General features: G+C 48.3%; 1 protein-coding gene across 3 annotated transcripts in view; it reads right to left on the minus strand.

Annotated features, from left to right (window-relative positions):
- LOC112561129 (serine/arginine repetitive matrix protein 2-like) overlaps nucleotides 1-12109 on the minus strand; it is a 41130-nt gene extending 29021 nt beyond the window's left edge. The window contains exons 1-2 of one of the 3 annotated variants that reach the window (XM_025233393.1): nucleotides 12002-12109; nucleotides 9352-10042 (exon numbers count right to left, since the gene is read on the minus strand). The gene's annotated coding sequence lies outside the window, so the exon portion shown is untranslated. Of the gene's footprint in view, nucleotides 1-446; nucleotides 939-969; nucleotides 1729-9351; nucleotides 10043-12001 lie in introns of those variants that run through there. The other 2 variants (XM_025233394.1, XM_025233395.1) reach the window with 2 other exon arrangements.
- Between the last annotated feature and the right edge of the window lie 52 nt (nucleotides 12110-12161).

Genomic DNA, 12161 nt, shown 5'->3' on the forward strand with positions numbered 1-12161 from the left:
CGCTACATCCAGGTGTGGAGGTGCTGTTGATATGTCGCTACATCCAGGTGTGGAGGTGCTGTTGATATGTCGCTACATCCAGGTGTGGAGGTGCTGTTGATATGTCACTCCATGAGGTGAGGTGTTATGTCACTCCCTCCAGGTGTGGAGGTGTTGTTGATATGTCGCTACATCCAGGTGTGGAGGTGTTGTTGATATGTCGCTACATCCAGGTGTGGAGGTGTTGTTGATATGTCGCTACATCCAGGTGTGGAGGTGCTGTTGATATGTCGCTACATCTACCCTCCACCTCAAGAGTACAGTGTGCCGAGAGCTAGCGAGGCTGAGTGCTGTGAAGAAAGCTGATTGCCAGACCACACATCGTATGCTACAGCAACAACAACAAACAGTACAATCCTGTCAGTTGGAAATAATACTGCAAATACTAAATCCGCTTTGGTTCTTACCTGATGTTATTAGCGCCGTTAGCTCCGTTCGTGCTTCACAGCCATTTGCACTCCATGTAGGCATACAATTTTTTTTTTTAATTTTTCACTCTCAAATTTTTTCCCCTCGGGATTTTTCACGACGATCACTTGAAGTGATTGTTTATATCCATTCTCTTGTCCCTTATCTTTAACTTTCGTAGTCAGCTATCGGCATAAAGTACCATCGTCTGTCATTTGTAAACAAATGCACTTGCAAAGTACAAGTACAAACAAGTGCACTGGTAAAGTACGACTTTCAGGTGGGCAGGTGAGGTGAGACAGAGTCAGCGCGAGGACGAATGCCTTCTGCAAGCTGGAGACAAGTCGTTCATATCCACACAAAGATATATATATAGCGTACAAACGTGCACACACACAGACAGACAGACAGGTGTGATATCCGTGACACTTTGTTCCTGTTTTGTGACTGCGCGTGACGCCAGTGTCAGACAAAGCAGACGACACTGATCAGGCGACCTACTTGTACACAAACTACACCTACCTTTGAGACCGTTACAAAAGCAGTGATGTACTACAGCGCCACGAAGTGAAAGTCCCACAACACGTCAATGAGCTCTCGCACTCGGGCCCTTGACCCGCCGACCTGACCTCTCGCGCCGTTGCTAACAACGCTCGGCCTGCTTGACGAGCGCGACACACCCACAGACTGTGGCGGCGATGTCTGAGGAATAATCCTGGCGTGCCGATCAGTTCCTCCAGTCTCAAGGCGGACTGATTTCAACTGTCGCCATGTCAGGCCCGCCTGGCACACACCCGCCGTTTGTCTCGCGTGCGCCGTCCATGATGTCTGGCGCTTGACCCCGGGCTTCAGCGTCTTCGCTCGTTGAGAGACGAGGCAGGAGGACCTCGCTGGACTTCAGCATCACACCGGGCGGCTGTCGGGTGCCGGGAGGATGGGGTAGGGGTGGTTCTCCGCCAGGTAGCTCTCCGTACGACACTGCGGACCGTTTTGTTTTCGCCACGCGATGGTAAGCTGTTCCCTGCTCGCGCCAGCGCAGACGACAGTTTAGTCACGTGATCGAATGGTGGAGCTGGTGGCGTGCGTGGCGAGTACGAGCGTGTTTGCAGATCCCGGGCGTTAGATGATGTTGTGTGGCGATAACAACGGCTACAATGGCTACAAATATTGTGTTTCACACAATGAGTGACAACAACAGCTACTGTACAATGGCTACAAACATTGTGTGTCACTCACCACGTGACAACAACAGCTACTGTACAATGGCTACAAACCGCTGGTGTGTCCCGCCAACACGCGCATTACCAAGAGGAATCTTGTATCGGTAAAAACAAATCGTCGGAGCTCGTGCCAAGTACAACAGCGGGGACAACACGGGAGGGGGCGGTGCGATGTTGGGGTGTAACGGCTGAAACGATCGAGAGACACGTACACATGCTAGTGTGTGTGACAGCTGTGACCGAACACTGTTGGATTCAACTGACAGTGTGACACAAGAGACAACGACAGCTTTTACACGGGTCGTTGAAGTGGGTTTATTTATTTATTTTTGTTGTTTAGTAGACGCGTGTGTGGAGCCGTGACGTACCCTCATCACGCTCATCACATTTCCTTCGGCTGTTGTCGTCGGGACGCTGACACGTGACCAAAACAGCTTTGCTCTAGACACCAGACGAAGGTGCGATCATGTCTATAAATGACACACAAAGAAAATTCGGAAAGACATGCAGTCAAAAAAACCAAAAAACAAAAAACAAACAGGCAAGCGGACAGACAGACGAAGAGGTACACAGAGAGCAAAAATTGAGAGGTGCGCGCACACACACTCGCGCACACAGATACAAACATGACTCATATACACACAGACACATGCACGCAGACAGCATAATGTACATACAGTGATTCACACGCACGCACACAGTCAGACCAATCAACTAAGAGACTTGACGCATTTTCAAACGTTCAAAATACTGACACCTGTCTTCATTAATTCATTCACTCGCTCCTCTCTTGGCCGACTATGTGGTCCACCCACTGACAGGACACGGACGACTGCTGCTGTCACCGAGGCCAACTCTTCGCCCTCGCCAAGTTGTAGACTGTTAGGTCCCCACGAACCTTTCATACCCGCCATAGCGATAAAATGCTTCGTCAACAATAGATTTGCACTAAATTTATTTAGTTACTTTTTGATTTGTTTTTTTTTTTTTTGAGGACAAAAGTTCTCGACCTCCACTTAGGCGGTCCGTAGACGCAACTGTTAACGTCTGTCACCAACACAGTGAGGGTTGACTGTCCTGGGTTCACCTCTCGTCTCGGGCACACTGTTCTTTCTCTGAATGTGGCATCTGTTTACAGGGCTAGCTGCCTTGCCGTGAGATAGTCTTAGTTGAGGACTGTAATAAAACACCAATTCGCCTACACCCCCCTCTTCATTGACCTCCATTTCCCACGACTTAGAGCCAATAAACAGAAGAGACAACAGACACAAGGCTTGACCTCAGTACCACCGTGAACACGAGATTTGCATCTCTTGATATTTATATCGGAAGCGAATTTGTGCATTGGCCTCGCTCTAGAAGTGTGAGTGGGTGGGGTGGTCTTCTGCAAGCAGTCCAGAGATATATACATACATCAGTGTCTAAGGCCCGCAGCTCTGGCCTGTCTTGGGGGCGGTAAGCAAATCCTGAGTGTTATCGTCATTCCGCTCATTGATGTCTGCCACTGTCATCTTCGAGACACTGAAACTCATCTTGGGGTTGCCGAGTGCGTGTAAATGTTGTCATACATTATTCTGTCAGCTGTTTGTTGGTGAAATGATAGTTATCTCTGAACTGTGACGGAAGGGACAAAGAAGCGAGGCGTGTCGGTGTCGCTAAACTAAATCTCGCGTTTTCCGCTGGCTTCTCGCGGCGTCGCCAGGGCGGCTAAAAGGGGCGCAACTCTCAGTTCTCCTCCACTTCCTGCACCCTCCGCCATAGCGGCGCGTCACCGCTGACCTTTCACGACGCAGCTGGCACCAAAAGGTCAGGTCACGCATGCTGCAGTAGACACAGCTGTGACACGTTTTGGCGCGGCACCAACACATAGACACTGAACGCGAGTGGAAACACAGGAAAGACACTGATAGACATCGACAGTGAGCACAACACTTACAGTAGACAAGACTACAGCTAGGCACTACTCACTGGTAGACATCGACAGTGTGCACAACACTAGCAGTAGACAAGACTACAGCTAGGCACTACTCACTGGTAGACAACAACAGTGTGCACAGCACTTACAGTAGACAAGACTACAGCTAGGCACTAGACATCGACAGTGTGCACAACACTTACAGTAGACAAGAATACAGCTAGGCACTACTCACTAGTAGACAACAACAGTATGCACAACACCAACACTAGACAAGACTACAGCTATCGTCAAGACTTAGTGGGTCAGCCAGCTTGTCATGCCAACGAGCAGCTGAACATGGAGACAATTAACACTGGTGTGAAGTTAATACTGGACTAATTAGTGTGTCTGGTGATTGAAACATCACTTTGCTGACACATGATGACTGTCAGCCACTGACGTCACTTTGACAACCACTGCCACTACAATATAGACAAGACTACGACATGGAACAGCACGACATGTATGACACGCCACAACTTGGGCTGTGTATGAAATACACCGCTAGACAGGATATGTTTACAATACAGCACTAGACAGGGTGTGCATAACATACACAATTAGACAGGATATGTTTACAATACAGCACTAGACAGGGTGTGTATGACATACACAATTAGACAGGATATGTTTACAATACAGCACTAGACAGGGTGTGTATAACATACACCGCTAGACAGGATATGTTTACAATACAGCACTAGACAGGGTGTGTATGACATACACCGCTAGACAGGATATGTTTACAATACAGCACTAGACAGGGTGTGTATGACATACACCGCTAGACAGGATATGTTTACAATACAGCACTAGACAGGGTGAGTATGACATACACTCTGTATAAAACACCACTTGACAGGGTGTGTACGGATGTCAGAGCTTCCAGACCAGGTGAGGACTGAATGATGTCAGAGCACCAACAGTTGACCCAACTGCCAGACTAACGACGGTGGAAGTATTTCTCTTTCTCTTACATACTCACGTGCACACACCTGCAGCGTGCACGCGTGCAAACACTCCTCCCGTCACACACACACACTCTCACACACACACGACTCTACTCTCACCACACTGAGCTACACTCACCACCATACCCTGCTCTTTCCAACCCTGTCTTGTGGCTGCTACAAGATCCGCACACACAGCCTGGGGTTCAAACGATGCGTCGCCGACAGACGCAGTGAAGCCACCCCGATACAGGCGCCCTCAACATTTATGTCTCGCGATCTTTAGACTTCTCTTTGATGTTAACGACTCTCGCGCGTCTACGGGTATCAGGTACCCACAAGTAGGACGTGCGATGGTGGTGGTGGAGAGTGGGTGAGTGGGGCACACGGGTAGATATCAGATTCCGGGTATCGATCAGCACGCGATACCCCTGAGAAGCTCAAGAACCTGTCATGGGACGGACACTCTTCGCCGCAGTCTTGTTTGCCGACAGCGCTGTGCACCCGGGGTACGTACGTGCCAGCGACTAATATACAAACCGCACCCCGGGTACTAGCTAATATTCGCGGACACTCTCCTATTTGGAAGCACTTAATACACTCATGCCAGCTGACGGTTAGCAATCGGACGGCTACCAACATTCCTTTATTGATAGTTCCGGCCTTTCGCAATTCTGTCTTGGCGCGTGCGTGCGTGCATGAATGTGTGTGAGAGAGAGAGGACAATGACAATGACAATTCTTTATTGACGAGAGATACAATAAACAAGAAAATGTTTTTTTCCATTTAGCCCTCGCCCTTTACAGGGAAAAAATTAACTACGTAAATGAAGCAAATAAGTAAATAGAATAATTTGTAGTAAACATAAAGGAAGGTGGATATGTACAAAAGAGGTAGTTAAGAAAAAAATATATGAATATATTCACAAGGTGTTGAGAGAAAGAGAGACAGAGCGAAAGAGTGAGAGAGAAAGTGAAGTGTAAACGGATCCCATGTACCAGATGTGGGATCACGGAAAGTTGACTAGTGCCTGAAGTCTGCTGTGGCCATTGAGGTGATGACAAGCTCGTAGATGTGGACACAGACAAGTGTACAGCTGACATTTGTAGTGAGTGGACATAGGTCAGCCTGTAAAACATCGCCATGAACTACATTTAATCATCTGAGGCTGTGTAGTAGTCCGTAGCTAGCGACCTTTGCTTGTCAACATGTCAACATGACAACACGCAGGAAGTACGGCAAGGGAGGCTACTCTCAGGTCGTCCTTCGTGCGGACTATTACAGTGACTGATACCGGAAGTGCACCCACCCCAAGAGCGGCGCCATGCAGCAGTCACCGTGGCCCAGCAAGCGAGTGTATATATGTATATAAACAGCTATGAGAGAGAACAGAGAGGAGGAGAGTTGAGAGACAGACGCGCGTGGGAGGGAGAGAGTGAGAGAGAGAGAGAAAGCCATCTTGACCTAATGTAACAACATTCTCCACGTCTTTTCAATGCATTTTTTCATTTTTTAAAAGGCAGTTCTAAAAATAAAATACAACAACACTCACACACACACAGAAGAGGAAAGCTTGATACTGCCATTGAGTGAGTAGAGGGTAAGACAAGGGGTAAATCCTCCGATTCCCACTCACACTCCCTCGTCCCGACGAAGTGGGGGTTGGAGGGGAGTGGCCGGCTCCCAGCAGGTGGAGATGGGAAAAGAGTGGTTCTCAGGAAGCCTCTTTGCTGACACTTGCCTGTTATCATCTGCCGCTTGGAAGCCATGCCCCCACACTCTTTGCCGATACTTACCTGTTATCACCTGCCCCCGAATTAACTTTACACCCTCACCTCTACCTCCGCTCTCACTAACCTTTTCGGATCACAAGATATTCCGGGTGATCTACTATCACCAGTACATATTCCTCTCCCTGCACGTATGCTCCCAACATCCCACCCATACTGTAGAAACTCTCAGTCATGTCTACGTCAGTGGTGGTGGTGGTGGTGGTGGTGGGTGTCGCGCTACATTCTGATGAGAAACCGTCAGTCACGTCTGAATCAGTGAAGGGTGTCAGGCTACTCGTCGATTCGACCACAGCACTCGACCACCGAGTTCAGAAATGACTATCCAGAGTAATGATACATTCGTTGCTCGTTGTATACATACCAAAGGAAACATCTTTTCCATACAAATTAGTCACGTGAGCACGTAGGTCAGCCGCAATCGTTATCAAATGAAAAGTAGACGCTTCAAGTAGTTTAAGAGGTGGCGCATGGGTACCTTATGATCAAGAAAAAAACCCAAACATTCCTAGGTAGAGGAGGAGGGTAGAACTTGTCAGGCCATCGTTGGGTCACCTAGGGGTCGTTCAGACGATCCAAGGACCAGTTTCCTCCACACCGACGATCGACATCCCGACAACTAAGGGGGTACACTCTCCCTCTCCTTTAGCAAATCGATCTGCAGCCGACAGCGCTATAAATAGCTCTCACTCAAGCGCCCTCCCTCGCGATCCACCCGCCATCCTCATCGAACGTTTAGCATCAATAGTTCTCGCGATCCACCCGCCATCCTTATCAAGCCTTTAACATCGGTAGTTCTCGTGTCTTCTCCTCGCCATGGTCGGTGACTCCGATCCTGACAGGCTGACGGGTTGACAGCTTTTACCTGAGAGCTAATTACCTACAAGACACAATTAATAGTCTGCGCATGTCCACCAGTCTGCTGTACGTGTCAGACGCACCCGACCTTGCTCAATGTACGCGGGTGATTATGCCGAGGTGTGCCTAGATGACTGTTATCTAATGGAGCTGCATGAACAACAAACATGAGAAGCAGAACGAGTTCACGACCCCCTGACTAAGAGCAATCAACAGCCTCCAGCACGTGACTGACAGGCGTGCGCTGATTACAGCCTCCAGCACGTGACTGATGTGCACAGGTTCACGAGTGAGTGTATTTGTGTGTGTGTGTGCGCGCGCGTGTGTGTACACATAGACGACTGATGAGCAATGGTACAAGAAGTCTCCTTGATGCCAGCTTCTTCCCAACCCAGTCAAGGAATGCGTGACGGAGCCGTCCGACATCCACAGTAGAAGGCTGCACGTCACTCAGGGCCTTTGTACGTTACACGACACATCGTACACAACCTTGCACTCTACACATCACATGAACAGCGTTTTATACTTCACACATTACGTCACACCCTTTACTACACACGTGACTTTACCGCCAAACACGTCACTCAGGACCTCTTGTCCAAACACATCGCACACAACCTTGCACTATACACATCACATTACCAGTCGTTTAGACTTCACGCATTACGTCACACCCTTTTACGTTATCGCCTCGTGTTCCATGCACGTCACTCCACAAACCCACTGTCAATGTCAGTAAAGACGTGACGTGCCAGACGCGCACTCAAGGCCATTAGACGATCCTGACTAGCTACAGGGTAGTGACTAACGTCACCATGTCTGGTAGACATCTACAGCAAGAGAGGACGTCACGTCTACCCACACTACATCGCCGTCATCGTGCCCTAAGTGATGTGACGTCACTTTGTCAAGCCTGTATACACTGTCGTAGGGTGATTCTGACATGATTCTACTAACACTGTACAGCACCATCGTGACATGATGCTGACTTCACTACATCAGCACTGTAACAATACCAGCAGGACATGATCCTGACATGACTGTCAATGCTAGCAATATTGTCATGACATGATCGTGACATGACTGTCAATGCTAGCAATATTGTCATGACATGATCCTGACATGACTGTCAATACTAGCAATATTATCATGACATGATACTGACATGACTGTCAATGCTAGCAATATTGTCATGACATGATACTGACATGACTGTCAATACTAGCAATATTATCATGACATGATACTGACATGACTGTCAATACTAGCAATATTGTCATGACATGATACTGACATGACTGTCAATACTAGCAATATTGTCATGACATGATACTGACATGACTGTCAATACTAGCAATATTATCATGACATGATACTGACATGACTGTCAATACTAGCAATATTGTCATGACATGATACTGACATGACTGTCAATACTAGCAATATTGTCATGACATGATACTGACATGACTGTCAACACCTCATTGAGCCTGTGCTGTATTATGCCAAGGTTCACACGCGTGCACGCACGCACGAAGACTGACCACAACACCAGACAGTCTGCCACACATTACACAGTCTAATAACAATAGACCGGCAGGAGAAATATTACCAGCGTGCCGAGATTGAACAGACGGACCAACAGACAGAGTAAACAGTAGCAGGCCGCACACACTCACCAATCAATAGGCAAGCAAAGTAAATAGATTGCACGCACGCTGGTCGCGCAGATGGAAGAGACTGACCAGCAGACAGACGGATACCGAGAGTAGAATACACAGAGGAGACGGACCAGCAGACAGACGGATACCGAGAGTAGAATACACAGAGGAGACTGACCAGCAGACAGATGGATATTGAGAGTAGAATAGACAGAAGAGACTGACCAGCAAACAGACGGATACTGAGAGCAGAATACACAGAAGAGACTGACCAGCAGACAGATGGATATTGAGAGTAGAATACACAGAGGAGACTGACCAGCAGACAGACGTAGTACTGAGAGTAGAATAGACAGACCAGCAGACAGACAGAGTATTGAGAGAAGAAAACACAGAAGCAGACGGCACAGAGGAAGCAGCCGACAAATGGCAGCGGACAGCGACACACTTCGCCACGGCGTCACTCACCCGCTGGCTGTCTGCGGTGCCAGACGCAGTGCTGAGTATCCTGCTGTCACCAGAATGACCTCTAACCTCCTCCCCGACACACACGGCGGTTAACATGGTGAAGACAAGCACACGGACGACTCGTGACACATGCTGACCGGGCGGGCACGACTGACGGCAGAGGAAATGGAGTGGCACAGGCTGCAAGCAGTGCTGGTGGCAGTCAGGTTCCTGCACTCTGGCTACTGGCAGCGGTAAGCAGCGAGCGGTTATCTTCCCTTGCCTTATCGCTGCTGCAGTGGGCGCTGACCCCCCCGCCCGAGCGCGCGTGAGGTGAACGTTCACATGGCTGCTCCGTCACGCTCTTGCCCAAGTCTGTCTGCGAGGATGAGGATGAAAGGGGGATGAGACCGATTGTCTGCAGGAGACGGGTGGAGGAGGGCAGCAGCTACCAGCTACCAGCTACCGCTCGTCTTCCGCCTGCTCTCCAGGCGCCGGCATCTGCACATGCGCATCTGGCAGTGAGGGGGAGGGGGAGAGGAAGGGGAGGGCGGGAGGCTGGCTGCTGCGGCTGCACGCTGGCTGGCGACGCTGCGTCAGAGGGTGTGCAGGGAGGGAAGGGGGGCATATTAACCACCCGTCGCCTTTCACCTCTCGATGAGCTGTCGTTGGTGTGAGAAGGTCAAGGTGCGCCAAGTTTTTGTGTTCAACCCTTGAAACAGACAAACAACATCAGCAACATCGCTGTCAACCATATCAACACTAGGATGTTGGATTAAGGGCCTTAGTGTCGAAGATGTAGTTGTTTGTCGGCTGTTTGTGTGGCGGCAACCGCGGGTGGGTTGGGGGTGGGTGGGTCGCATTTTATCTCCCTTTCTCCGGGGGATGGGAAGAACGCCCAAAGCCCTCAGTGCACCAGTTAAATGCGTGTTCTAGTTTGTAAAGTGACACAAGACTTAAGGGATTGACCAACCCAACACTAATCGTTAGTTAACAATGATGGTGATTTGAGACCGGGAGGAGGGAGAGGGAATAATCGAGATGTGAGCAGACTAGAATATTGACGGCGGAGGGGGTAGGAGAGACTTGGTGTTAATGATGTTTGGAAGAATGTCTGAAGGTCCGCTGCATGATGTAACATGTTGATACAATAGATCACAGTTCTAGAAGCTGTTTTCTAACCACTCCCCCACCCCACCACACACACACTCCAGTCAACTTGCGGACTAAACTGTCACTAGCGGCCATTTTCCTTACAGACGAGTGGAAGGGAAAGAAGACAGGTGGAGGGTAGCTACTTCAGGAGGAAGTAGCCTCAGGAGAGTAAGGGGAGCTTTCTCTACACTTCTTTCCCTTACCTCCTTGTACCTGACATGACCATGTACATAAATATTTATATAAGTAACACTGCAGAAATAGTCCCGTGACTGCACATTGTGAATAAAGTATGTGTCTACATAAGGTGAGAGAAGAGGGATTCTATACAAGACAACGAAAAGTCAATACAATGTGTACAGCGAGAAATAACAGTCAGGTGTCTATACAAGAAGCGAAACAAAGGGTCTATACTTGTATAAAGATCATGGTACAGTCAGGTGTTTGTACAAGGTGAGAGAACCGGTGTTTATACAGGTTGCATTATAGTCAGGTGTATATACAAGGTGAAGGCTTAGTCAGGTATCCCTACAAAATGAGGAGATAGGTGTCTGTACAAGTTGAGGATATAGTCAGGTGCCTTAAAAGATGAGGGCATAGTCATGCAAGTTGTACAATATGAGGGTTAGGGTGTCTATATAAAATCATGGTCTAGTCAGGTGTAGGTACAAGGTGAGGATCTAGTCAGGTTCTACACGTGAGCAAACAGTCAGCGACAAAGTAAATGACTTAACGACGACAATACCCTTCGTTTACATATACCTCACCAACAGGAGCTGACATGCAAAAGGAAACAACAGTTTCCCATTGTACATAATAAAGTATTTCTCACCCACATGAGACGGTATGCAGTAGGAAACAATAATTTCCATTAATACAGTTTTTATTTCAACATTCACCCTCTGACTATAACGATCCCTGCATGATTTTTGTCAGTCTTAAATTACAGCTGCAGTGTGATACAGTGGCACTGCACGACAGCTGTGTACAGCTGTATCAGTGTCATTAATGGTAGTGTTCTGTCCCCCATGTCACTATGCATTGTCCTCCCATGCCTGTCAGCAGTGTAAAATGAGGAAGTAAACTGTTTCCACGTCTCCTACAGGTCCAGGGGACATAACTATAATCCACAGAAAAATCATTTTTCGCGATCTCTACTACACAATGGTCTGACTTTTCACCATTTTCTGCAAACCCAATCTATGTTCAAGATTCAGTCATCTGCTATACTTTAAAATGAGTGCCATACACTGAAAACCTCTTCAAGTAAAGGCACGGGTCGTAGAGAAGTGTCTGTTTTTTCTCAGACTGACTGAAAATGTGAACATCCTGTAAAATAATGGCCACAGGCTGCTCACATGATGACAGTAATTAATGACATGACACTGCATCAGTTAACTCTAAAGTTTTTAGTTCCCTCCCCCCAGCTCCCCGGTCAGTGCGTTTTGCTCCTTTGTCATGATCAGTCAAGCGGAAAGAGAAAGAAATGAAATGAAACAAACATCAGTTGACAAACCTCAGTTGTCAGCTACATTGACGATGACAGTACAGACGGTGCAGTCGTCTGCTACCACTGCAGCCACAGCAACAGTACAGCGTGAAGTGCGGATGTGGGACGTGGGGCTGAAACAATGAGAGTTCGCATGTCCTCCCTGTCACTCATCGTCACTCCACTG

This window comes from Pomacea canaliculata, linkage group LG4, assembly GCF_003073045.1.
Source record: "Pomacea canaliculata isolate SZHN2017 linkage group LG4, ASM307304v1, whole genome shotgun sequence".
Lineage (NCBI taxonomy): Eukaryota > Metazoa > Mollusca > Gastropoda > Architaenioglossa > Ampullariidae > Pomacea > Pomacea canaliculata.